Genomic DNA, 25,951 nt, shown 5'->3' with positions numbered 1-25,951 from the left:
ATGCCTTAGAATCATCCCACTAGGGGCTGCGGAGGCTGTGCCATTTATCCAGTATCTCCCATCTGCCATTGGTTGAGGGTTGTGCATCATTCTGGTCCAGCAAGTTCCCAGGATGGAGAAACCAGAGAGACAGGAAGAGTTGCAGGTGCCCAGGGCTGAGATGGGAAGTTGCCTTCTGCAGCTGCTAGTGAGCGCAGGTGGGCAGCGGTGGGGCAGAACATCTGCTACAAAGAAGCAACTTCTAAAAGGGTGAATGAATTCATACATGTAAGTGCTTTAAAGCAACGCCTGGCATGGAATAACTGCTGTATAATCTTAGCTCCTGTTACCTTGTTTAAGATACACTAGGCCCTATTCTAGGCACCTGAGAGAAGAATGACCCAGTTCCTGCCCTGGATAAGCACATAACTATACTCAATTTCAAAAACAAAACCACCTCTCAGAGAACAGTGTCCACCTGTATGTATATTCACTGCAGTTCCAGAACTACACTCTTATAATTTAGCGTTCTTTGGATGTCCAATTAATTTCTGGTTTTTATTATATTCTTGTTGTACAATGGAGACAAAGTTCAAATGAAGAAGAAGAAGGACCAGAGGATATATATTATTCTTTCTTGTGCATCAAGAGAAAAATAAACAAGGAAAAATTCCTGAACTTTCAGACCTCCTGTTCCCCACTTACAGTGTTTCAGAATGCAAAAGCTACATCTTTAGGCTTTAGAAATGAGTGAATCTGAATCCCTTAGAAATATGCTCTAAATTTTTGGGTATTATCTTCAAAATTGTAACCCTGGAAATATGATGGGGAAGAGAAAAACACAAAACATTCACGTCTATCTGACACCTACTGTCTACTCAGTGGGTTCGTATATGATCAGAATTAATGTGGCAGATGGAGCCAAATGAATAGTGACTACTACCTTCCTGGAATTATTTCAGGTTAGTCTATAGCTCCAGCCATTTATCAGGAACAATAAAATGGGACACACACACACACACACACACACACACACACACTGATCACTTATGAAAAAAGAAAAGTTCGGGAAGTCATGACTAAAGATCTAGCAGACCCAAAATCCTTTAATTTATTCACTTTTTGTTTCTGGTTATAACATACCTGCTAGTGATTTGTAAACCTCCCAATATAATTGCCCATGTGCATTAGCCTTTAATGACCTTCCAAGTCAGTTTTTCCAAGAAATGTGAAGTAGTCTCTAGTCTCTGACATATCTAATGGCCCTCTCTGCATCTAGAAAACCATGTCTGTGTAGCTGGGGTAAGCTGTGCATTGGAGGCATTATTCAGACATGTTGATAAAGACTTAAAAAATGGATAAGCTGGGTTTTCCATCCTCTGAAAGATTTTTCAATATGCATTGTATTTTGATTTTCAGATATTCAATTGGTATTCTTGCTTTCTAATACTTTGTTAATCTCTAGGTATCTTTTAAGTAGCACCCTATAAGTTTTCTGGTTAGAATCAAAGCCCATTTTTGAATAATCAACCTCTTGTGAAATTGGCTGTTAATACAAATTAACTTTTTTTTTGAATAGTGGAAAAGGTGAAGTGGCCAATGGGTGAAAAAAAAAATAGAAGCATCTAAGGTTATGGATCTCATTAGAACCAAAGACTTCAAGTGTTTTAATTGAAAAAAGGCTAATATTAAGGTTTCAAATGAAGCCCTTGAAGAAGCAGGAGTTAAATCTCAAATTTGATGCTAGGAATATTCTAGCTTAAAATTAAAGAAAATATTCTCATATACCTTTACCAATCTGAAACAAAGAAACATCATTCATAGTTTATGATGAGTAAATCTTACTGTTTTCTTTATTGGTGTTTTGAGTGTGTTTGTTTTAAATCAGAAAAAAAATCAAAATAAGAACTAGTCCAAATGGGTTTTTTTCCATCAACTTCAGAATTATTTGTTATCCATTTATTCCAGACACACATTCTTTAAGAATTTCCACCTCTCACTCAGCTCCCCTGTCCAGCTTTGGCAAGATCCAATTCACCTGGGAGAAAAGAGTTCTAATGTTTGGGACAACTGAGTCTTCTTTGCTGAACAATTATTATCATTCAAACTAATTTTCCTTGTGATAAAGCCATGTTAAGACAGCTCACTAACATCTCTTTTTATATTTGAACAACCAAAAGAGAATACATTAGCTATCTCCATATCACAATCCTTCACCTTGCATAATTGCATTATAGCACTTATTTCTACAAATTATATGGTCATTATTTAGATATAGGATATGTGTTTAGATATAAGGTGTCTTTGACTCCACCCTTAGATTACACATGCCATGAAGATAAGGTTAGTATTTTCTCACTGCCCCATATCTGGAAAAGTTAGTAGTGAACAAATAATGGTTTAATGAATGCTATTTGAAAGGTTATTGGGCTTTAAGATACACTTGCAGGGAAAAAAACATGCACTTGGCTTCTAAATCATAATGGCAGACAACTAATGTCTCTTGTGATTAAGCTTCTTCATCTGTAAATGAAAGTCATATTTATACCTACTTCACACTGTTTTGATAATTAAATAAGTTATTAGCTATTAAACACTTAGAAAAGTTCCTGGCATATTGAAATGAGACTTCTATAACTGTTAAATATTGATGTTATTATTTTTTTAATTATTATTATTATTAGTTTCTTCCAAGCATCCATCCCCCTAGTTCAGTAATAATTCCTCTCCCTCACCTCCCTGCAGTCCTTGAGCTACTCTAACTCTCCCCGCAGCTTCAAGGAGGTAGGGTAGGGAACCCAAGTGCACCAAATGTTCATGCTCTGTACCTAAGGGCACAAGGCCAGATGGGGTCAATATGAGCCATTTTCCAATTTAAACAAGACCAACAGAGAGTAAAGCTGAACATAAGATGGTTGGTAATATGCAGAGAGGGAAAGAAAGAAAAGGAAAGGGAGGAAAGGGGAGGTGAGGAAAGGGAAGAGGACAGAGAGAAAAGGAGACCAATGACATCATTTGAGCCCCTGAATCTATCAATCTATCATCTAGAATTACATGAGCCAATACATTTCTCAAATTCTCTTTTTCAAGTTTTAGCCAGTTTGATTTAGATATAGACTCAGATTAGATCTAGACTTCTATCAACTGAAACCAATCAGAAGCCCTGACAAAGACAACCACTGATTCTTTGTCTGCCAAAGGAAAGAGCTGACAAAATTATCTCCATTGAAATTCTAAAATCCTGTGTTGATAAGGCAGTAATCTCAGGCGAGTCCATTCAGATGACCACAAGTGGCTTAGCGGGTCTGTAATAAGCTCACGATCTCCTACTCCCTAAGGATGGCTGAGGTTGTGGGGTTCTCCTACAAGGCTGGCACTGACGCAGAACATTATTTCAAATACCAAGTCCTCAACCCAGGTAGAAAGGGGAAAAAATGGATAAAATGGCTACACTTCCTACTAAACAGAAGTGCACTTCATAGTGAATGGGGCAGGACGGCAAGATGTAAAAAGAAAATGCCAACGTCCTAATATGCCACAGTGTTTCATAAAGGGAAACTCTTTTCATCTGGTCACAGTGGGTTTTCAAAACAATTGAGGAAAAGTAGACATTTGTGAACTACAACTACAGCAAGCTGTCAAGGGATTGCTTTTTTAATTTTCTGAATTTAGAAAAAGAGCCGGTCAGCTCTGTGGTAGCCAAGAGCATGGCAGTGAACCTGAGTTCTAAACTTGGCACAATCACTCAAAAGGTAAAAGTAAGTTGAGGGAACTCACTTGAAGTTTGAACTTCAGTTTCCTTACCTGGGATATATGAGCCTTGGGAAAGGTGATATATTCCAAGATCCACCACAGCTCTTCAGTTCCACAATTCTACAAGCTCCTAGAAGATTGGAAGTGTGGGCAGAACCTCATCATAAAGAGGAAATCTTTTCAGATGAAAGCTGTAAGAAGGAAAAAATCATTTTACACGTGAACACTGAAAACAAGGTATGACAAGTAATCATGGATTGGTAAACTAGAACTGTCAAGGAGAGACAGCTTTTTAGAGAGGAGTTATTTAAAGACCTTTGTAAAAATAATGCCCCATAAGATCTCCAATCTTCAAAGCCTGGAGATTGAAACATATAATATTCCTTGGGAAAGTGTCATTTTATTTTTTAAGTGTTTTAAAGGGGATTTTTCCTTCTGATTTTTTAAAGATGTGTATTAGCAAAGGATAACATTTACATAAGAGGCACAGGAAAAAAGATAAACAGCTTTCTCTTCCTGCTATCAGGGCTTAAGGGTTTTTTTGTTTGTTTTCTCTGTTAAACTAAGATAAAGGTTGGTGGGGGGGGGGGGCGGCGTATAGAGGAAAGTGAAAAGGTGCTGGAAAAGTTCCTCTTTCAATTAGTATCTTTATCTGGAGCTCTGGCCACACTGAATGTGGTAACGTTCCTTGACTCTAATGCAGTGGACACAGCAGGGGGAAGAGATTTCAGGTTAATGACTCCTGAGCGTCCTGCTTACATTTCGTGACTCCCAGGCTCATCCTCACCCTGCCATTCTGTCCTGGAGATTCAAACTTCTAACCTCAATATTTGTTCTTATAGACGCTGATGTTAATTCACAGTTTTTAAATTTTATTCACTCCAATCTTTGTGAGAGTTTGTCTCCACAGCGCAGATGATTGGGGAAGTCATTTATTGAGTAAGCCCCTTGGAAATGGAGACTTGGAAGTGTGATTTCTATTGGCTGTAAAAGCCAAGAATGTCAATATTCATTATCCTGGCTTAGCAGGAAGCTACTTTTCATCAATTGCCCCAGAGATCCACCGTAGCAAACCAACACCACCACAAGAAAAATTTAAGTAGAGTATCTAATATATTTAATTGATTAAGTCAAGAGAAATTAACAGGAAGGTCTTTTTTCTATCTTATCATAAATCAATTGCCCTGAAGAGTTGATAAAATGATTTTGAGTAGTTATCAAACTTCACTTATCAAGGACTCTAAGGAACACTGGAAGAAATTAAACCAACGTTTTGTTTTTCCTCTACGTCCTGAATCCATGTCTGCTCCCGTGTACTTCAGCATATAATTTACACATCCAACTCAGTTTTGCTTAAAAATACACTTGTTTGGATATCTCTCATCATTTCAGATCTGGCATCTTTGAAAAAATCAGTTTCCTAGGTACCCTATAAGATTCTATAAAGATTCATTACAACCAGAAATCAAATTCATCATCTACAAAACCTCTTAAACGTCAGAGGAACCACCCTTCCTATGCTATAATGTGAAATGATTAGGTTGCAATACAGATATTAACAACTTGTCTCCTGTACTGTGGCATGATCCTATCATTTTGTGGCTGGAGAAAACATTTTGCAGTACCTTTAAATCTAGTTACATCGACACCCACAGTTAATTTTTTAGAGGTGCCAATAGCTTGATTGATTAGAGTATCAGCTCTTGATATATTCTTTCATTTGAATACACACCGAGGGTTATAGTAATGAGATGTAAATGGCATATTTATCACTTATTCCTACATAGGCTTTTATTTTTTAACTAAGAGTACAAGTATCACCCACAAATCCATCTGTGTCTGAAAAAAGGAAGAATACTTATACGCATAACATAGGCAACATCTGCCAGCCAAACGTTTATGAGCAAAGCACAGTTGTCATTGAATAGCTGCTAGTCTGGAATGAATCGATAAAATAATTTCTAGGAGCTAAAAATCCTTAATTATTTGTGGATAATGGTTGCAATCTTTTTTGGTGACTATTACTAACTCACATTTTACTGTCATAGTAGTAAGTAGTACTAGCAATAATAACAGTAACAAGAACCTAAGTTGAATATTTTATAAGGTGTTTTCCTATACATCATCTCATTTGATCTTTACAATGTCTCTGAGAAGCAAGCATAATTATTCTTATTCTTTCACACATGCAGAAATTGAGTTTCAGAAGACTTAGGTAAATTGCCTAAAGATGTTCATAGCAATTCCAACCCGTGTTTTCTGATTCCCAAGCTCCTTTTCTGTCTACAAGATCACATGGCCACTGAAGGTCAGCAGAGCCTGGGCCACAGTCACTTCCTGAAGCACAGGGCAGGAGCAAAGCTCAGCAGAGGATGCTGGTCAAAGCAGGGTTTACAAGCCTCAAATATCTGGGTTGAGGCTTAGCTCTACCACTGACTAGCTGGGGTGGCCTTGAGAGGTACTTTACTGTTCTGTGCCTCTAGTTGTTCATCTCGGAAGTGGATTTGTTAGGGTTAAATAAGGTAATACATGTAAAGATCTTGGCCAAGTAATTGCTCAATAATTTGTAACTGTTTCAGAACAGTCCTATCACGCTTTTTTTTTTTTTTGCGGTACGCGGGCCTCTCAGTGCTGTGGCCTCTCCCGTTGCGGAGCACAGGCTCCGGATGCGCAGGCTCAGCGGCCATGGCTCACGGGCCCAGCCGCTCCGCGGCATATGGGATCTTCTTGGACCGGGGCACGAACCCGCGTCCCCTGCATCGGCAGGCGGACTCTCAACCACTGCGCCACCAGGGAAGCCCCCTATCACCTTTTATAGTCATCTAGTCTTTATGATTATTAAAATTTTTAATTACTAAAAATAGTCCTATAGTCTTTATAATTATTACCATCACTAATAGAGAATGATAATAAAAAGGATGAGGTCAGTTCTAGGAAAAACTTTGAATGGCAGGCAAAGGAGTGTGGGTATTCAGTTACTCATCTTCAAGATCATCCCTGCTGTGACTGATTCTGTGAAACCTTCCCTGACTGCAGCCAATTGAGTTGTCTCTTTTTTCTTCCTTCTCTTATAGCCTTGAATATGCCCTACTGCAATATTGTGGTCTACTTTTAACATCTTCTTCTTTAGACTAAGCTTTCCATAACCAAGGATTCCCCAAATTCCAGCATAGTACCTGGCATATGACAGACACTCAGCTAACAAACGTTTGTCAAATGGAATTAACTAGAGATGGCTGCATGGCATCAGTTACAATTGCTATCTATGGGAGTGGCCTTATGATGGTTTGAGCATTAGGAAGATTTTCAACAAAGTAGTTTACAGGGTGGTTGGTAAAGAGAGAAGGACCAACAGAAGAATAGAGCATAGATAGGAAGGAGGATGCTACAATTGGCAAAGTAATATGGAATTCAAAACTAGCATCATGGGCAAAGAATTCAACATACAAAGGTGAAGTTGTAGGCTTGGGGCATAAAGAAGGGGCAGATTATGTCATGGTGACTGGGGGATAGGTACTGGTGGTATTATCAACCCAACTGAGGGGACAAGAGGAGAAGTTTGCAATGAGTAATTGATTATTATAATTTTGAACATTATCATTATTCCTTTAATGATATGAATAACTCTATACTTTTTTTCAGAATCACTATGAAAATTCCTATCAGCCTAAACATAGACAATAACACCATAAAAGCAAATGCTTATCCTGTCTAAAAAAACAATGTATAAGAAGTTATGTTTATAGGACTTCCCTGGTAGTCCAGTGGTTAAGAATCTGCCTTCCAATGGAGGGGATGCGGGTTCGATCCCTGGTCAGGGAACTAAGATCCCACGTGCCACGGGGCAACTAAGCCTACGCTCCACAACTACTGAGCCTGCGTGCTCCGGAGCCCACACGCCACAACTAGAGAGAAGCCCGCATGCTGCAATGAAAGATCCCACATGCCACAACAAAGATCTCCGTGACCCGCAACTAAGACCCGATGCAGCCAAATTAATAAATTAAAAGAAAAGAAGCTATGTTGTTTAAACCTTTTAGATTATCCTCAAAGCCCAAATGTATTTCCACCCACTATATCCTTGAAGTTTGAAAAGTATTTAAAGCCTTCAACAATCTTTTTCCATTAAAAATTACGGTCCTCTTGAACTAAGCCATAGAGGTAACAAAATAGCAAAGTTGGATTCTTTCAATATTAACAGTAAAACTATTATCTACACATTTTAGATATCACTTGCTGACTCAGTTCTCCACCCCTCAAGTTATAATGCCTGAAAAATAAAGAACTGATTGAAGGACTTTATTTGGAAATACAAATACATGTTTTACTTTGGCTTAAAGGAGATTAGATAGCTTTAAAACATTGTGATCAACTATACAGAAAAAATTAATTTTAAACTGCCAAAAACTAACACACTAGAAAAAGAAAAGTATTCCCACCCAGACTACAGAAGGTTTGCTAAAAATGTCATGAATAACTTATCAAGCTATTAAACAAAGTCATTCACAATTAAGTGGCTGAGTAGAGACCTATCCATGAAGCAGCAGGGAAATCATCACTGAGAACTCAATGTGTGATGTTAAAAAGAAAACATTTATTTTCAAATTCAAAAAACAGTAAGAACTAGAAAAAAATTATTAAGAATTAGAAAAAGCAGTGTAGAAAACTGACCAATCTCTTTCATCAGCATCCATGAGCCAATTGGTCGGGAAAGAGGGCTTCGACTGCCTTTCCTGTCTGCCCTGCATAAAAGAAACACATTTCACAGCTGCTTAATAACATGTTTTCTCAAAGTTTCTGAGTAATGAGATTGTCTGGGCAAGGAAAATAGAACATCATGCTCTAGCAAGAAAAATTAATCAAGTAACTGAAACCATTGCCAATCCTGTTCTTTCCTACCTGTGGCAGGTCTCAGCCAAAGCAAGACGGGACACCTGTAACTGAACACTGGCCTCTGCTTGCTATTTAACACAATGAGAACAGTCCGGACATTTATGATTTAAATCTCTGAGAAAAATATTTAACCTCAGCCCACTTGACTGGGAAGTTACTGATGGCAGAGTTACCTAAGAAACTTTGGTCTTAGGGAAGCCACAAACTACAGGGCAGAACTGGCCAAAACTTCCTCCACCTGTCTCTCCTCCCACTCTTGTGCAGAAGGAAGATTGTTTTCTCCTCTGAATACCACAGATCCTCTGCTTAAGTTCCGGAAGCATATTCTGATGCTCAATTTACAACCACAAGGTTTGGCCTTGAAATAGAACAATAAGCACATACACATACATGAATACAGAAATACACACATACATACTGCATGTATAAACACCTATATATATATACACACACACATGTAATTGTGCACATAAACATACACATATGCATGGATACACACATATTTTATATATATATATGTGCACACATACACCTGAATATCTATATACACACATACAAACATAGATATATAAATATGTACCTATACATATATTTGCATATATAGATGAGCATGCATATACATATAAACACGTATACATACATGCATGCATTTATGTATATAAACATGCATATAAATGTACACATACACACTTAAACACACAAAGGCATCTATGTGAACCCATGTATCTATATACATGCATACATGCATTTATGTGTATATTACCGATACGCATATGTATAGTACTTAATGCATATATGCATATATATGTATACGTGTAAATAAACCTATACATACATATACGCATTGACAAAGGTGATACAAAGTTCATAGTAACCAGTATGGTTTACAAAACCCATGAAGGAGAACTATCTCTCTTCTCTTGGAAGCACAAATCTATATACCTCTACATCAAGTAGGTATTGCCCTGGATGTAACAGACAATGAAATCAGGAAATGGAAAACCATCATGGACACCAGGCAAAATATTTTAAAGAAAATGGGAGTACAGATTTATGAGTTGTGAATGATTCGAGCAGTAAATCTTTTTTTGTTTGTTTTTAAACATAGACTCCTTGGCAATACAGTGAAAGTATAGGCCTTTTGCCCAGGAAAAAAAAAGTAATACACTCAAATCTATATATAGGAACTCAATCTGTTCCAGATGCCCCAAAAGTTAAGAATACTTTGGCCTGGAGATTTTTTTTTAATTTATTTATTTATTTTATTTTTGGCTGCGTTGGGTTTTCGTTGCTGCGCGTGGGCTTTCTCTAGGTGCAGCGAGCGGGATCTACTCTTCTTTGTGGTGTGTGGGCTTCTCACTGCAGTGGCTTCTCTTGTGGAGCATGGGCCCTAGGCGTGCGGGCTTCAGTAGTTGTGGCTCGCAGGCTCTAGAGCACAGGCTCAGTAGTTGTGGCGCACGGGTTTAGTTGCTCCACGGCATGTGGGATCTTCCCAGACCAGGGCTCGAACCAGTGTCCCCTGCATTGGCAGGCGGATTCCTAACCACTGCGCCACCAGGGAAGTCCCTGGCCTGGAGATTTTTAAGTAAGTTCTTCTAACCTCAATTTCTCTTCCTGAGAGAGCACAAATTCATCAGAAAAATATTGGTCATAGTACAAACCCTCCCCTCATTTGTATTTTCGTAAGTCTCTGAATTTTATTTGCTATAACTGTCTAGTATTAAAATATGTTAAATATACTCAGAAATGTAATACAGGCTAGCAATTTTTTTAAATATGGAATTAGAAACTATGGTAAAATCTCTAAAATTTATAACATCTTTTATGAACTTGATGAAAAAGAGAAGTCAAATGTTAATATAAGAAGCTTACACAGGATCTATATGTTAGGAGATATTTTCTCAATATTAAATTACAGCTGCAAAACATACATTTAGACTGATCTATGTGGGCAAATCCTTCGTTTTGGAAAGGGCACTGGGCAACTATTAGTAGTTACAAACGCAATTCCTTTCTTGAAATCAGTAAAACACATCTCTTTACTTTTGAAATTTGGATCTGATTGTACTTTAAAGCCTTTCTCTAGAAGACATCTAACTTGAAAGAAAAATCAAACCAGTCAGGCACCAGAGAAAAAGATTCTGTAATGAGATTTAAAAAGAGCCAGAGGCAGAACCACACTTTTGAGGAGAGAAATAACTAAAGGGCACCCACTTCTGTCTGTACTGCCGACACCATCCATGATTGCCAATTTCAGAAGGTGACAACAAAAATCTCTAACCTTCAAGAGCAGCAACCGTTCTCTTGTCTAGCTATGTAGTAAACTATTTGAGGAATAGGAACAAAGGAGAAACAACATTTTTGACTTGACTACCTGAGAAAGGAGGTATAGATAGGTATAGACAGGGGGAAATGCTTTTGTCCTAATGAATGAGAGAGATTCACAGAGGCCAGCTGGACAGGTGGACAACTTTGGAATATGTTAGCTTGATGTTACCATATCACTCAATCTCCCATCCTCCTCCACTCTTGCCAGACAGGTATCTGGAAAGCAAATATGTATCCGCTACCCAGATGTAATGAAATGCAATTAAGAATTTATCTTTCTCTGACAATTATAAGAGCAATATTCAGAGGAAACCATCTAAACTTACAAGGATCCTACTTTATCTTAGAGTTCCACTTTAACTAATGGTTTCTAAATTACTTGAGTGGAAAATTAAGAATGCAAAACTTCACTTAAGGATGCATTAGGAACAAAGTGCTTTTGCAGTAAAACTTTCATTAAGGAAGCTATGTACACATGCATTTAAAAATACACATCTCTTTCTTAAGAATATAGGTAAAGAGATAAAGTAATCTGTTTGAATTATGATCTCTGGGACCATGACTGGGTTTAGACTTCTAAACTGGATAAATATCCAATTTTCAAAAATTACTGTTATCCAACATTGAGTTCCAAATGCAACTGCTTTCTCCTCTACTTTCCCATTTAAGGTCTAAATGATTTCTTCTTCAAAAACCATTTTGAACTCTTTTGAGGGGGGAAAAGGGAGGCACTACTCTGTCAAAAACTGCATTGGAAAATTGGCAAATAAAAGGCAAAATGTAACAATCAAATGACTTCTAAACTAGTGCTTCTTAAACTTTAACGGGAGATGTACATTTGGATCCTCCTGGAGATCCTGCTAAAATGCAGATTCTGATTCAGTAGGTCTGGAGAGGGGCCCAAGATTCTGCATTTCTAACAAGATCCCATGGGGATACCAATACTTCCCACCCTCCCAGGACTATACTTCCAGGATGAAGGAGCCAGAAAAACAGCTCTCAGCCTGCCCTCTGTCACATAACCCATAAAGAACATATTTAAGTGTATAGGAAGTACTTTCTTAAGCGTACCCAGGGGCTCCAAGTTCCCAAGATAGTTGGTGAAATTTCACCCCTATGCACTCAAGAGAGCATATTAGGACACTGTCACAGTGAAGTAATTATAAGTAAAATCTTGAGTTGGCACTACTTTATAGTAACAACAGTAAATCATCTGCAAGGCCTACTACTTTATCATCACCATACTGGCTAGCCTCCTGGCTATTGCTGTTCCTCGGAAGAAGTAAGAGGCATTATTAAATGAGTAAATACATTCCTGCTGCCATTTATCCTGGAGCAATTCTACAGAGTTGCCCATAGGAGAAGCAGCTCATTAATCAATCAGTTTTTGAATCTGGGAGCCAATACCCATGTAACTATTATCTGAGTCTCCTATAAATGTTAGTGATTCTTTTTCTTCTCTGGAGTCACTTAATAAGCATGGCCTGCCTTTTCTGACCAGAAGACATGTAGGCCTTTCCCATCTTGGTTTCAGCTGGTCTGAAGGATGACAGTGTCATTGAGGAACCTTCCAAGATACACACACCCACAACAACTTGTCTTTATACTACTCAGAATATTTAAAAAATTATCCATCCCAGAAGTGTTCTCCAAAATTGGTAAAGGAAAAAAAAATTCCTCGAGCCATTTATATGGAAACAGACATAGAAATTTCACTTATTTCTCAACTCAATTCCCAAGTATTATTTGATGATTTTTATGATACTGTGATAAGAACTACTGTTCTAAATAAGAAAATAAGATGTCCCAACGCAGTTATATTAACAGGATTAAGCTTAACATAGAATGTTGGTCCGATATTCATATGCCAAAGCCTGGCACATGTCAAGTGCACACAAAAAGTTTGATTGTTAAATAAATCTGGAGACTCAATAAACAGTATTGCCTTAGAAAACATCAGCAGACTAAAACACACTCTCTCTCTCATGGCAGGTACACTTCAGCTATAACTCATTGAATTAATCAGGATTTTTCACTTAGACTCATCATTTTTAATTCAAGAGGATAGGAGCAGGAAATTAAAAGAGCCTCCTCCAGATCCTTTGTTCCAAACAGCCTGTAACTAAAAAAATGACACAACAATTTACTCAAGATATATTTATCCACATCACAACACCACGTACCATGGCTTATGTCAGTGATTGCATTCCATTCTTCATTTTCAGTCCATTGTTCCATTACATTATATTTACATTGAAAATAAGTCAGATGGACCGTAATTTGAGAAAACAAGAATGCCCTGAACGTATCCTCCTGTTGGTTTGCGAACTGGCCCCTGAATACGGAGGTCGGGGAGGGACGGAAGAAAGAGCCATACTGCTCTGGATGGGTAGGTGATGATTTTAACAAACAAGGGAACTTATACCTGGAAGAGGAGTAGATCTCCGCACACGTGTGCCAGAATCTTTAGTTTATACGGTGACCTTAACGGAGTTCAGGCACTTAGTCCAGATGGTCTAACAATACTTTACTACCTCAGGGCCACGTCCTCATAACAGCTGCTACTGTGGGAACATCTGGCGGAGTGCAGATTCCAAGGATGGGGAGGGGTGAGGAGCCTCTGATTGCCTGGGTCCACTCCAGGATGAACTGGTGGTCACGTCCTCTCCATGACCTCCTCCAACACTCACTTCTGTCCTCATACAGCAAAAGCACAGCTAAAATCTTACAGCAGGGCTTCCCTGGTGGCGCAGTGGTTAAGAATCCGCCTGCCAATGCCGGGGACACGCGTTTGAGCCCTGGTCTGGGAAGACCCCACATGCTGCAGAGCAACTAAGCCCGTGTGCCACAACTACGGAGCCTGTGCTCTAGAGCCCGTGAGCCACAACTACTGAGCCCACGTGCCACAACTACTGAAGCCCACACACCTAGAGCCCGTGCTCCACAACAAGAGAAGCCACCGCAATGAGAAGCCTGTGCACCGCTACAAAGAGTAGCCCCCGCTCACCGCAACTAGAGAAAGCCTGCGTGCAGCAATGAAGACCCAACGCAGCCAAAAATAAATAAATTTATTTTAAAAATAAAAATAAAGAAAATAAAATCTTACAGCAGAGGCCTTCCGGGTGTAGTCAACTGAGAGTCACCCAAGGACCACTGAATGATGGAGAACCATGTTGGAGAAAAATAATTGAGGTAAAGAGAAAAAAATAAAAAATCCAGAAATGGCCATTTTTAAAAGGACGAGGCAACTGTAGTTGCAGGCGGCTAGACTGATCTTTAATCACGCTAACATTTTTTGCTGTGTCCACGGGAAACCAAAATGACTAGTCAGTTGCAAGGGTGAACTCTAATAATAGCAAACCAGAGCAGGCGTGACCCTTTCCTCAGCTTCTAATGACGGATTCGTGTTCCCACTAGTCAGAGTGACACCGTAGGGGCGCAGCTTGTGCTACCCACTCGAACAATCGCACAAATAAAATGAAAACAGGCGGAGCTACTGGACACAAGAATGACCCGGAAACACCTCCCCTTCTGTCTGGTGTTTTCCATTTCCATTCCGATACACTTTCCAACAGTTTCTCCTGCTCCTGCCCTCCTTCTAGAGCTTCTAGAAGGAAGGAGAATTCTGACCGGCGCTTCTCCCTCAAGAATCCAGGTGGCTCTTGAGGTAAAAGTGACACCTTACAGCCTTCTCAACCCCACAGCAAATCCATTTTCTGAAAGGACCAACACTCACTCAAGGTCAGGAATTACACAGGGAGAGGAAAAATGTGCTGCTTTGCTATTCTGTCAGTTTGGCCTCTTGTCCTTGAAGAAATAAAAGCCCACTCTGAAGAAACACTTCAGGAAAACATCTGTTCAAGAAAAAAAAAAAGTACTTTTCTTTTTCCTTTTCATGTTGTTTTTGCTTTTGTAGTTGTCCACATCGGTATCATGGTTTAAAAGAAAAAGCTGGAAAACAAGACAATGGAGCAAACTTTTGAGATGTGGTCTAGATAAGAAAGGCGATGTGGTGCACTGAGAAGCGGATGCTAATTTTGTGTGAAAATCGTTCCGTTTCTTACCAACCCTTTCAAGCCGGGGTCCCACAAGGGTCCTCATGCCGGGTGTTGCTGGCCCCAAGGGAAAGCTTCGTTCTTTGGTGAACAAACTCGGAGACGAGAGCTCGGACTCAAGCGCACTCCGACTCCACACACGCGGTGGGCGGGGCTGCTTCACAGGGTCTCTCGCGGGAGCGGGGTGGGGAGGAGTTCTCGCGGGATGTGCTCAGAGGCTCCAGTAAGCGTCTCTGCGCACAGCCGGGCGCTAGCATCTTGAGTTGAGGGTCGAGCGCGGGACTTGTGCACACGGCCCGCCAACGTGCCGTGGAGGCCGTGTTGCGCTGGCGTCTCTGGTCTGAAGGGTCGGGTGCAAGGCCTCTGCACGCGGTCCTCAATGAGCCAGTGACACCAGGTGAAGCACAAAGGGAAAACAAGGATAGACTTTATTACCCCAATCATATCTTTATTTCCCTGGAATTGTAAATGGGCTTTGCTGGTGACACATTGAGGTATTTTATTAAATTAAACGGTTGGATTGGTTAAAAGTAGTGCTTTTTAAACGTTTGGGAGCTGGAGATGTTTCCCTTTTCACTCAATGCTTGTGATGACTCACTGGTAGGGACGGGAGCAGATCAGTGCCCAGCCAGACGGCGAGAGGAGCCGGCAGCGCACGGGAGGAAGGAGCCCTTGCTGTGCAACCAGTTTCATCTCCACCTGCCCTTCCTCAGGCAGAGAGCCGACCCACACACCGGTGAGTTCCTGTTTGCACTCTGCATCATCAGTGTGGCATTTAGCAGGGGGGATGCAGCCTTTTCTGGACTCGCCCATTGGCTGCACGCAGTCCAGCTAAGGCAAGAAAAGCTGAGGATTCTGGAAACTGGGCTGAAGGGCTTAGAAAATACACACCTGTGGCTTCCAGACAGAATATCCTTTACCATCAAAAGGAGGGGATAAAAATCAAAGAAAGTTGATTCTCACTTGGCTTGAGGAGTATTTTAGCAGTCATTTGAAATGTATTGAAAATATTCCTATAGATAATCAGAGTCAATAGTCATTATATAACATGTACGCATCTCGGTCCAGATTTTAAACTATATGCTGTTTTGAATATAATACAGCCTCGTCTAGAGATATTTATTATGAGACATCTTGAGATAGTCAAGTCAGAAACTTAGGCATCGACCTCGTGTCTTTCCCTCCCCCTTCTAGATTACATCAAACTCTGTGCCAGATCAGATTCGTCTTCTCTTCTCTCTCTCTGCCACTGCCTGGGTTCAGGCCTCGATTACTCCTTGTCTAGATCTAGGGCAGCAGCTTCCTACCTGCATTCCCCATTACACCCCACAGGGCTGATCGTCATGCAGGTTTTGCCCACCAAGGGGGACCAGGGGGTGCTATCCAGTTACGACTTTACTCCTCCTCCCCCAAATAGTGAATCTAGGCACCAGGCTTTGCAGTCTCCGTAGAGAAATGAGTGCACTTTCAAAATGTATCAATCACCCAGTGTGTGCTAGTAGTAGCCCTACTATCCATTCAAAGTTAATTTTCTAAGATGACCCTTGCTGAAAACCTTCTTTTCAAAGGCTTTGAGACCATTGCTCTTAGGATGAAATGAATAAAGCCCACCTTCTTTTTAACATGGATTACAAAGCTTTTAGTAATGTTTGCACGCTGCATCTCCTTACATTCACTCTCTACAACTCATGCTGCAGTCATATGACACCAACTGTAGGTACCCAAGCCAACATATGGCTCCATGACTCAGTTCAGAGCTCTTTCCCCCAAACCTGAACCTCGAATATGCATCCATCAGGGCACTTACTGGATGGACACAGTCCGTGCTGAATTCATCTTAGAGCCCCTATTGTCTGGTATGGACTTTGATACCCAGGAAACATTGAATTAGTAGTTGCTGAATTGATTTAATTGGACATCAAAAGTTACAGATTTTTTCTTCTAATGATGTTCCCAAAGCCTCGAAGGTGCTCAGGTGGAGAGGGTTGACTGGAGAGGTAGTAGAATGGATTTGGAAGATTTAGGCTCTGACACTTGTATTAAAAATCTGTCAAGGAGAGGGAATGAGAAGCATATTAGTTGCATTTACTCCACTGTGACTTTAAATGATATCCTTGTCAAGAAAAAGCATGTGGGGAATTACTCAGGATAAAATGATAGAAAAGAGTCAACCATTAGCAAGAAGTTAATTTTGCTTTCAAATCCTCGGTTAACTTTTGAGTTGATTTTGATATGTTCATTTGTAGCTCTCTTTATAGTAAAACTTCCAAAGATGTATGAAAGGTATGGCAATTATAAAAGAAAGAGTTCAGTGGAAGAATATGGGGGTCTTTGTGTGACACAGGTGTACACGTGCACGCACACACACACAGAGTAAATAAAACTTTACGGTAAGGTCATTTTGGTTGCCTAGATCTTATAAACCTTAGCATCAGCATTACCTACCTACCACACTGTAGGCATCCATATAATTAGAAACCATGTTCCACTTGTGCTTAAAACTCTCCCATGGCTCCCCACCAAATCCTGAGCATGGCGTGCTGTATCGGTCATTATCCAGGTCGTTCCCACCTCTCCAATCATGCAAAGCACCGTACTTTGCGCTGTTACAAGAAGCTTCTCACAGTCCCCAAAGTAGGCCGTGATCTTTCCCACATCCTTCGCTTTATGCCTATTCCCTCTGCCAGTCCCTTCTGCAATATATCTGCCTGTCGGAAATGCCTTTTGCCTTTCAAAATGCCACGCTGATATTACCCCTTCTGTAAAATCTCACCACAGTGAATGAACATCTCTTACTTTTGTTTGCCCAACGTTATGTGTCAATTATATCTCCATAAAGCTGGGAAAAAATTTTAAATAAAATTCTTTGTTTCCCAGATGGAGGTCCTTGTATCAATATTTCTCCATCCTAAAGTTGGACTGGACCCAGATCCTGGGCCAGAGTTTAGCCCATCCAAATCCTCAGGCTCAGCTAAATGATCTCACATTGGAGATGAATGGGCTAAAAGTAACCAAGCAGATCTTCACACAGTGTGGCACAGCACAGCACGCTAGAAAAGGGATAGGCTCTAGAACAGACAGGCTCTGGAACTTTCCAGCTTTGTTACCATGAATAAGATATCTGGGTTTTTCTGAGCCTCAGTTTGCCCATCATTAAATGGGGATAATGATGTTGGCCTAGCAGAGCTTTTGTAAAGATTATAAATGATATACAAAAAGCACTTGGCACAGCGTCTGAATCATGGTAGTGTCTCTGTAAATCCTAGGTTTCATGGTTATAATCTTTAAGGAAGGAAGAATTTCTGACAGTGCAGTCTGCCTAGGTGCCTATTAAAGATGCCAATTCCTGGGCCCTACGACCAATCTACTGAGCCCACTGGACCAAAACTGAAGCCCCCAAATTGCGTTTCAGCACACTTCCCAGGTTGTTCTTAAATAAGAATCATACATCTGAAAGTCCCTGAAATAAGGTGGAGACCAAAGAAAGTATAAAGATAGAAGGGACATGAGGCTTGCTACTGCTGTTGACAATCACAACAATGATAATAGTAAGAACAACAGCAATAACATCAACAGAAATAATAGTAGTAGCAGCTGGTACAAAACACTATTGCCAGATTGTTCTAAAAGCTTTAATATATTAATTTTTTAATCCCCACAACCCCACGAAATATGTCCTATCATATTCCCACATTTCAGATGAAGACATTGAAGTTCAAAGAGATCAAGTAACATAGCCAGGATCACAGAGCGAGTCAGCGGTGAAGCTACAAATAGCCAGGTAGGCTATTTCCAGAGGACAAGCTCTCAGCCACTGTGCTAGCATCGCGCCCACACAAGCACAATTGCTCACCCATGTCTGGCCCAATGTGGCAGCACTCATCCCTCCCATGTGTCTCTGCTGACTGCCAGGCATTGTCCCTGTTTTCAACCCCCCCCATCCCCAGGGCCCATAGGACAGCATGTCATACATAGGGAGGCACTCAGTAAATTAATATGTGTTCAATAATTGATCCCACAGGATGAGCTCAGAACTCCACCTACTATAAGTTCTTCAGACTGCAAGAATAAACATTTGCAACTGTATTTTTCACTCATGGAATTTCTTTCAAGTCCCTTATATAGATATCATCTAACCTATAAACCCAGCTCTCCCTCCTTCCCCAGCCTTCTTCAGAGGCTCCCCTTAATAATGTATATCTGTCCCCTTAGACCCAGAGTCAGGTTCAGCTGGTGTTTATTGCATGCCACTGTGTGGCAGGCACCATGCAGGCAGTATGACTAGTGGTTTCCAGAGGGCCACATAGTAGGTGCTTAGTCAACATCTGATAAACACTGAGGTTCACATTAGGCCCCCACTGAACAGGGGGTGAAACTGAGTCTAAGATGATTTGAGAACTTACAAGACTTAGGGCTTCAGGCTGTAAATTCAGTGTCCTCTCAGAGATGGTTTAGAAAACAAAGAGTTTAACACAACAGCACTACAAGCTTTGGGTAAATCTTCTAACTACAACAGTTTACATTTTCTTTCAGGCCTATGTATCATGAAATATTTATTATCAGCTAACAGTACCTTAAATGTTTGTAGTACTTAGTATCTCTTGACTGGATTTCACATGAATTAATTTTAAGTGGGCAGTCTTTGAAAAAGGTGTCAAGTGAATTATTCAGATGTTCTCTCCATGTATCCTGTAGTGCCTTAAATTTACAGAAGTTTCAAACATAGGAAAAGCACATCTAGAATTGACAGGAAAAAACACCAGAATAACATTTAATATAACATTTTATCATGACACGAATCCATGGCTGATTTATCAAATTCTGATAATGGGTCACAGAGATGACTATCAGGATTGGAAAAGGAGGGATCCTTCCCTCTCAAGTGTGGGCTGGATCTAGTGACTCACTTTTAATGGATAGAATATAAAAGAAGTGAAAAGCTGTCACTTCTGAGATCAGGTTACAACGGACTGAATCCGTCTTGCTTGTTCACTCTGGTGAAGCCAGCCACCGTGTTGTAAAAAGCTCTGTGGAGAGGCCCACATGGCAAGGAACCCAGGGAGGCCAAGCCAGCAAGGAACTGAGGCCCACAGTCCAACCACTCCTGAGGAACTGTCAGTGACCACATGAGCGAGCCAGGAAGCATGTCCTTTCCAGTCAAGTTTGAGATGAGGTCAAAATCTCTGTAGGAGCCCCTGAGCTGGGAAGGCCCTGCTAAGCCACACCTGGATTCCTGACCCACAGAAACTATGAGATAATAAACGTGTGTTGTTATAGCTACATAATTTACTATTGGGGCTATTTGTTACACAGCAGTAGATAACTAATACAGCCTGGAAAGGATGCATTCAGTGAATGCCTCTGGCCTCATTCCATCCTGGGCCCACTTTGGACATGAGCTGTGGCTGCAGAGAACAGTTCCACGTGAGCTCAGGCTCACTTCTAACTGACAGAATCCCACCTGGAGAATACAAAGTGCTTCTTCTTCCTGGCCCAGGAGGCTGCTTCAATGTCACAGGATCCCTTGGCTGGAAGAGCAAGGAAATTAATGACCGTGGAGTCACCTACACAGAGGAGGACCCAAGCAGGTGGATAAATGCCCAAACTTCCACCCTTCAGAGGGACAGTTTTAGAAGGGTTTCTGCACACTTCTCAGAGGCTGCCAGTGAGCCAGCAGAATTGAGCTACCCTTGCCAGTAGCAACAACCTTGCTAAAAATTTCTTACATGGCCCTTTTTTCCCTTCCCTGGCTCACCTCCCATACTCCTTTACTTGTTTCCCATGATCACCTCTCAAAAAAATCACCTACATTCAAAGTCTTGTCTTAGGCTCTATTTGAGGGGAAACCCATACTAAGACCATGCTGATTGAACTGTCCACTATGGTAGGATTTCGGTAAGCACAGTGGTTTATGGTAAGCAAAGGGCATGGGAGAAAGGAAGTTATGGGTCATGTTTAGGGGATGGCAAATGATGTGGTTTGCTTAGGACAGTTTCCAAACTTGTCTGAAAGATTTGCGTCAGTTGTTACAATGTAAATTCCAAGTCCCTTTTCCTAGAGAATCTGATTCCTGGGAGGAGGCCTAGGAATCTGAATTTTTAACTCATATGCATCCCAATGGATTTTTTTTTTTTTTTTAGCAGTCAAGTTTGGGGAACAGTGAGCTGGTGAAGGATTGGCCTTGGAGGCAAGGGAAGGAGGAAAAGAGCAAATTTGGTCAAAGCCATGTTTATGAAGAACCTCAAAATCTTTCTTTAAAGACTGGAATGTATTCTGAGAGCAGTGGGGAGCCACTGAATGTTTCTGAGCAGAGAACATGACGATTGAGTTATTGTGAAATTATTTGACAGCAACAAGACATAAATGGATTTCCTGAGATGTGAGTTTAAGTGAGATATACTATGAGGAACATGAAGGCCAATAAAGAGGTTATTGCAAGTGTTCAGGTGGTGTGGAATAGAGATTCAAGTAGATAATTGATCAAAAAAAGAGAAATAGCTTTTTGTGAACTAAGCCTGAAATTTGAATTAAATAGGCTCGCTTCACAACATTTCCTTCTCTGTACCGCCTGCAGACTATGTTTGTAGGGCCTCTGTGCATTTTGTTATCATTCTTGGCATGCAGTATTAATCTCTCTCTTTTTCGTAGGTAATTACCCTTACATTACTCTCAAAGTTATGGAATTTTCTCAGGGGAAAACTCTACCGTGCACTTAAGAAATGGATGATTATTTGTGTAGTTGGATCACTTGGAAACATTTACATTTTTCCTTTATGATGATTAAAGCCTAATGCAAATAGAGTTTTTGACATAGGTTCCAAACATATTTTAATATGTATAACTGGAAGTTTGACAGTTACCTGAGTGTTAGTGTGGAAGTGAAGCAGATTTTCTAATTAAATCAAAGAAGAAATTCACTACTGCCTTAAAACAAAATATTATAACAAAAAGAAAGAAAGGAAAAATACCAACATAGTCTTTTGGTTTGGGCTGCATTTTGGTTACATATTTGTTTGTCTTTCGGGCAAAAGGATTAAGCAGTAACTATCACAATATGTTTACCCGCATTCGTAAGACTGAGTAATTTTATTATTTTAACAGCAAATTCATTTCTCTCTCCTCCTCCTCTTTCCCTCTCTTCTTCCTTCTTGTCCCTCTCCCTCTCTCTCATTTTGTAAGAGCACTTGTAAGTATATGGCACAAGAATAGCCCATTAACCTCAAATGAGATGGAGCCTTTCTCTCTGTGACACGCATCCCAAGTGAAATATAAGAATGTGGACTGCGGAGTCTGGGGTCAGCTAGTAGTTGTCACCCCAGCCGTGGTGTTGGCATGCTGTGCGCCCGTGGGCAATCATGTTAGCTCCAACCTCATGGGGTATCTATATAAAGATTGAATTAAACCACATGGATGAAACTCTTGGAAGAAAGCCTGGTGCCTGGTAAGAGCCCATATAGTAGTGCTCTGTCTTTATTATACCTCACCCCCTGGCGCGGAAGAGCCTAGCCACCATCTCTGATGCAGGCAGTGGCGGTGGAGATGCTGGGGCACAGGGGCTCCCCACGGATCTCTTACGGCCGCCTCGTTCATAGATTCCTCTCCAGCACCTTCATGAATAATGTTAAGTCCCCATTAAATGAAAGTGTGTTTATTTCCTGTGAATGAGGAAATTTGTCTTGTGTGAATCCCTAAACTTTTATTAGCACTGAAATAGGTTGTGCTTCCTTCTTCTTCAGTTGATTCAGCAGATAATCTTTCCTCATTCATCTGCTATAATGGATGGCTGAGAGGATACTGAAATTAAGCAGCATCTTATTTGTCATTTCAGAATGGTCTAAGGGAGGGAAGGGGGGCGTTGAGGAAGGAGAAAGATACTGCTATTTGTGTAGTCTAATTGTATTATCTTTAGGGCAAAAGCTCAGAAGAAGGCCTCTAAGGGAGCTTCTTACCCTAGGTCACCTAATTGTCAGTATGCGTAAGTCACACACCCTCAGCCTGTCTCTAGGAGGTCAACAAATCAATCTATTAATGCACTATTATTAAACCTTTGGTGGAATTGATGGAGAAAGAAAGCCTAAAGGAAAGCAGAAGCATTCCAAAAAGGAAGATAAAAGCCAGAGAATTAAGAAAGGGAGAGAGGGCTTCCCTGGTGGCACAGTGGTTGAGAATCCGTCTGCCAACGCAGGGGACACGGGTTCGAGCCCTGGTCCGGGAAGATCCCACATGCCACCGAGCAACTAAGCCCGTGCACCACAACTACTGAGCCTGTGCTCTAGTTCCCGTGAGCCACAACTACTGAAGCCTGCATGCCTAGAGCCCGTGCTCAACAAGAGAAGCCACCGCACCACAACGAAGAGTAGCCCCCGCTCGCCTTTACTAAAGAAAGCCCACGCCCAGACACAATGCAGCCAAAAATAAATAAATAAATAAATTTACAAAAAATAAAAAAGGAAAGCGAGAGACAGAGATATGACAACACTCACTAGGAAAAAGATCAGATCGATTAGTTTTAGATGCAGCACGTCAGGTTTAGTTAGTAAGAAAAGAAAGCATTAAGTCAGGGAATTCAGACAAGCATATACTTAGGAAAACAGCCAGAGAAATGGGAAAGAGTTCATGCTGTTGCAACCAGTGCAGAATATAACTAACACTGAAGGCACCCACACCACTCCTGGTGGCCTCAGCAGCCAGAACTCCCCTTCATGCAAATAACGCAGAGATTAGAAAAGGCATATGTAAATAAAATAAGCATTCTTCACAGAAAGAACCATCACCACGTGGGGAGTGGTCCAGAGAGCAACATGGGAGATGTATGTGCAATAGACAGAGAATGAAATCTTGAGGGCATGGACTTAGGTTGACAATACAAGTGATTGATTAACAACTCCCCAAACTTAAGAATTTTTGTGTTGTGAATACACGTCGACTGGCTTCTAGTCCTTATACATAAATAAGTATGGGCAAATCACTGGCCACTGCTTCAGGGAAGCAGAGTCTCAGCTCTGGGGAACACCAGGGCTAATTATTCTAGGAGCAAAAATTTGCTTGAGTAGCTATGAATATCCTCCCTGGCTTATTCTCCAGTCGGGGACTGGGGTAGATGGACACGGGCATTAATAAGAACAGTGGAGAGAGACAGGATACAGGTTTGTCTTCTCTTCCTCAAACCTGCCTGTTTGTCAGGTAATGTGTAGTTTTCTCAGAAGGTGAGGCAACAATGAGCATGGTCATGAACACATACTAGACCTGAAGGTTAAATAAAGTTGAGAGGAAGAGCACTTAATGGCTATCCTTGTGTATTTAGAAAGGGAGACGTGGAAAAGCCAGGGTGAAAACACACCAGTGCTTTTAGCCATGATGATCATTACCAGACTATGAATTTGGTGGTGAGGGAAAAGGTAATTTGGCACATAAAACACTCTACAGAAATATCTGTGTTGCTGCTGCTCGCCAGCCTTGAGGCTTACTATTTGCCCAACTCTGTGCTGAAATCATATGCATAATCTCATTTAGTTCTCCCTACAGACATGTAAGATAGATACTGTTACGATAATCCCAGTTTTGCAGCTGAGGAAAAGTTGAGCTCAGGAAGTTTTAATACCTTGACCAGAGTCATAAAGGGATCGTAAATGGCAGCACTGGGTGCAGATCACAGTAATCTTAGTCCAAAACTCATTCTCTTAGCTTCCCTGCTATATTCCCTCCCAATTTAATCTTGCTAAATAAATATATTAATGTAATCTGTAGTGAGAATCTAAGCTACCTCCTGTATCAGATTTATCTATGATGAGGGATCCTGAAAGATTGAGGGGTATAATATGACAGCATTCACAATCTATGAAACTAATTAGCTGGAGTCACCTGTAATGATTAGAGTGTTGTTTTGGAAAGAAAACAGAGGAAAAGAGGAAGCAGAGACATAGGATCACTTATTTGGGGAAGCATATCACTCTATGAGAATGTAAAAGAATCATCTATGTTTGCTGCTATAACTTCCCTAAAGTTATCTCCTGTTGGAGACTTTCCAAAAGCATATATCTATATTTTATTTCACAGGGAAGACGAACAGTAGGGCCCTTGGTATAGAGATTAAAAAGAGGGCCTGCTGAAGGAACACATACAGAAGTACAGCCTCCGCAAGGGAAGAGCAGAAGGAGGTTATTTTAAATTACATTTTCTTTGAATATAAAGCCCTCCACCAAGATAAACCACATTCTACTTTCAAAGAATAAATTTAACCAAAAGAGATCAAAGTTGTTTTCTTTTTCCTTTTTGAAGTCACGCCTGTGTTGACTTCTAGACAGCTTTACGAGATACATGCCAAATGCAAAGTAGATACTGAACTTTGATAATACAAGGGTTTGGCGTATAATCATGTGAACCACAGGGACTGCTTATTTTATTAGGTAAATAATGTCGAGCACGATGCTCATGCAGGCTTTGATGTCATTAGGAAATAAAGAGAAAGAGGAATAACAGTATTATTGAAAGAAAAACGCCACAGTGTGTTTTCAGCTCAAAGTGGCAATGTGAACTTACCTATTTACCTAAACTCTTTACCCAAATTCTCATTCAAATGACCAAACTCCTATAAAAGTAGAAAGTAATCTATTTCAGAACAGAAGCCATAGAGGAATCAGCCACCTGTTTGCAAGAAAATCTACCGTTGTAAATTAGAGCTAGTATGTGATTACAGAAGAAAGATACAGATTGTGAGTAGCCTCAACACATGAAAGAAGAGTCCTCCAGGTGGAAGGACTACGAGAGAATCCCTATAAAGATGCAGCTGAGGAAAGCCAAATGGTGGGAACCAGGGTAGACGAAGCCATGTTGTTTGAGGGTGGAGGCGGGTATGTTTCAATCTTCTACTGCAAGAGTCAAGAATCCAGATCATGTTTCATATGGGTGGTATGATATATACAGGAAAGAACAGGAAATATCTG

At 40.6% G+C, this 25,951-nt stretch overlaps 2 long non-coding RNA genes across 2 annotated transcripts in view; one reads left to right on the top strand and one right to left on the bottom strand.

The window, feature by feature from the left end:
• Positions 1–25,951, bottom strand: part of LOC109551343 (uncharacterized) — a 586,181-nt gene that overhangs the window by 454,270 nt on the left and 105,960 nt on the right. Inside the window, exon 3 of the long non-coding RNA XR_012326518.1 lies at positions 3,784–3,923. This is a non-coding gene — a long non-coding RNA (uncharacterized lncRNA). The remainder of the gene's footprint in view (positions 1–3,783; positions 3,924–25,951) is intronic.
• On the top strand, positions 15,383–19,030 carry LOC141276620 (uncharacterized). Its single transcript, XR_012326517.1, has 3 exons — positions 15,383–15,405; positions 15,613–15,744; positions 18,708–19,030. It is a non-coding gene; the product is annotated as an uncharacterized lncRNA (long non-coding RNA).

Source organism: Tursiops truncatus, chromosome 15 (genome assembly GCF_011762595.2).
Source record: "Tursiops truncatus isolate mTurTru1 chromosome 15, mTurTru1.mat.Y, whole genome shotgun sequence".
In the NCBI taxonomy this organism is placed as follows: domain Eukaryota; kingdom Metazoa; phylum Chordata; class Mammalia; order Artiodactyla; family Delphinidae; genus Tursiops; species Tursiops truncatus.
Note: the sequence above shows the minus strand (reverse complement) of the source record. Positions and strands in the feature narration are given on the sequence as shown.